This window comes from Arachis duranensis, chromosome 5, assembly GCF_000817695.3.
Source record: "Arachis duranensis cultivar V14167 chromosome 5, aradu.V14167.gnm2.J7QH, whole genome shotgun sequence".
Classification (NCBI taxonomy): domain Eukaryota; kingdom Viridiplantae; phylum Streptophyta; class Magnoliopsida; order Fabales; family Fabaceae; genus Arachis; species Arachis duranensis.
Genome location: NC_029776.3, coordinates 79,682,569 through 79,685,397, shown reverse-complemented (window position 1 = coordinate 79,685,397; position 2,829 = coordinate 79,682,569). Strand labels below are relative to the sequence as shown.

The following is a 2,829-nucleotide window of genomic DNA, read 5'->3' as shown; positions in this document are numbered from 1 at the left end:
TTCTATGCATTCACTAAATTTTCTATGATATGCGACAAATTTGAGTTGAGTTGAGATTGACTGCAATGGGAACTTATGCAGATTGAAGGGTACTGGAATATAACAAGTTCTATGAAGAAGGAGTTTACAACTGTGCTGGGTGTGCAACTCCTCTTTACAAGTCTTCCACTAAATTTGACTCTGGTTATGGTTGGCCTGCTTTCTTTGAGGGTTTACTTGGTGCCATCAATCGCTCAGTGAGTTCTTTTTCTTATTCAATATTTGGATATTCATCTCTCTTTTTTTTCCTTTGCTAACATTGATTGAATAAACCACTTTCAGCCAGACCCATATGGGAGGAGGACTGGGATAACTTGTGCAGCATGTGGTGGCCATTTGGGTTATGTTTTCAAAGAAGAGGGGTTCAAGACACCCACTGATGAACGCCATTGTGTTAATAGTGTTTCCGTTAAGTTTATTCTAGCTAATTCTGCTGCTTAACCATTATGGCCTATGTGTTGAAAATTGAGAGAGCCTTGTGTTTCCTTTCTCATTTGTTCTCCCATTTGATAGGTTGATGCTGAGAGAGCCTATCATCAAAATGCCCTTGTCATTCTATAGAAACTGTATACTGAGGTTAGCCCTTGTAGCTTGAACTACAAAAATGAGAGTCAAGATTCAAGAACTATGTTTGAAGAGAGATTTTATACTTTTACCAGAACTTACCATTATATATATAGTTTCACTGTCTTTTTATTTAGTAGCTTTTGGGAGTGGATGCATGAGTAGATATTGCGAAATATGGTATGACGGTATGACCATCTTTTTCTTACTCCTTGTATTGCTATGCACTAGAGAGATTGTAACTGAAACTGGGTAAAAGAAAGTACTGATCAGGTTAATGATCTCTATTTCTATAGTTATAATATTGGCTACTGAATTGGATAGACTAATTTTGTACAAACAGTTTTGTCAGGTTAATGATCTCTGCAGTTATTATTTCTATTATTGCTATTGAAGCTTTTTCTGCTCAACTCATCAGGTAAAAAATTCTGGAACTTGTTCCATATGCAACCTATGCGTGACCAGAAGGTATAACTTATCATAATCAAGTGAAGAAGTTAGCTCTTTTAATATTTTGCCACACAAATTTTGTTTTGGATGGATAAGCACTTTTTTTTACTCGGTTCAACAGAGAGAAGTACAGTATTTTATTGGTGTTCAACTCGACGATAGCCAACATGTGGAGCCTCTTCACAACTGCATCACAGAAAATACTGCAAAAGAAGGAGAACAACTGGTTTGGACTCTATTCAAGTGCTTCATTAATTTACCATATACTGAATCTCAAATAATTAAACTTTATTAACATCATTACACATTCAACTTGTGCCAAATATTGAAGTCTCCAAAACCTAAAAATGGTGACTTCCATTAAAATTTTTGTAACCTTGGTTTTGTAGATCCTGGACAGTGGAGAACAGGTTTTGTAGATCCTTGGTTTTGATGACAAATTTCTGCATGTTCACTATGGTAAGAAAAAGAATTGTTTGTTATTTTTTTGGTTTCTAATCTTAATTTTGTAATGTTTATAGTGCTGAAAAAAGATGAGACACTTTGCTACTATGTGTAAGAATGTAAAAAATAGGAAGTCTTGTGTCATCAAATTTTGTCACAAGTGCCTCTTAAACAGGTTAGTTTCAATTTGAAAAAATTAGTTATAAGTAGAAAGGTAGAGTAACAAATATCTTTGGTTGTGTTAAATTAGATATGGAGAGACTAGAGAGAAGGCAGAAGAAGTGATGCAGCAAGAAGAATAGATTTGTATGTGATATTGAATGAGGAATGAACCAAAACATGTTGATAAATACATTTATCAAGGATTAGTGTAAGGACCAAGTTTCTTATGTAATGTGTATCAATTTTTTTTTATATGGAATGTTCATAGAGTTTAAGTGTTATAAGATTGTTTTTTCTTTTCTCATAGTATGATCTCATTTTATTTGCATTACAAAGTAAACGTGTACAATGATTATTGATTAGTAAAAGAGGCTATAAAGATTTCATTTCGTGAATTTGTGAATTTAATGAAATATTTCATGCTGTAGTAATTAATTTTAGTGATAGTATATTTTAATGAATTTAATAATGAAATATATTTTGTTGAAAGATTATTTATTATTTAAAGAAATTATTTAGTATAATTATATATTTATTTTTATTTTATAATATTCAACTCAGTTAAATAAAAATGCAGAATTATTATACATTATGTTGTATTAATATATATACAAAAAAAGAGACCTAAGGCTACACTTATATATAGTAGCTATAGTATACCCAAAAAAAATAGGGACCTAAGGCTACGCTTATAAAAAGTAGCTATGGTATACAATGGGGCTACGCTTTATAAGTGATGCAGTAGCGCTGAAAAGCGTAGCCTATTCTGGAAGAATGAAAGCTAAAAACCGTAGCCTTTGGTCCTGAACAACATCACTTGAAAAGCGTAGCCTATTCCCAAATGCCAAAAGCGTAGCCCTTGGTGCAGAAAAGCGTAGCCTTTGAGAATAGGCAACGGCCGAATAGGAATCACCCCAAAAGGTGTAGCCCAGAAAGCGTAGCCGTAGCCTAAGGCATCATTTTTTTTTACTTTGGGCTACACTTTTCAAGTGTACCTGAATGGGTGTTTTTCTTGTAGTGGTGGATGATATATGAATAAAGCATAAAGTAAAGATAGAGATACTTATGTAATTCATTGGTGAGAACTTCAGATAAGCGAATGGAGATGCTTTGTCCCTTCCGTCTCTCTGCTTTCCTACTGTCTTCATCCAATCCTTCTTACTCCTTTCC

At 33.5% G+C, this 2,829-nt stretch overlaps 1 long non-coding RNA gene across 1 annotated transcript; it reads left to right on the top strand.

The window, feature by feature from the left end:
- The first annotated feature begins 675 nt into the window (after positions 1–675).
- Positions 676–1,876, top strand: LOC110281150 (uncharacterized). Its single transcript, XR_002375756.2, has 4 exons — positions 676–1,071; positions 1,175–1,279; positions 1,443–1,672; positions 1,748–1,876. It is a non-coding gene; the product is annotated as an uncharacterized LOC110281150 (long non-coding RNA).
- The last annotated feature ends 953 nt before the right edge of the window (positions 1,877–2,829 follow it).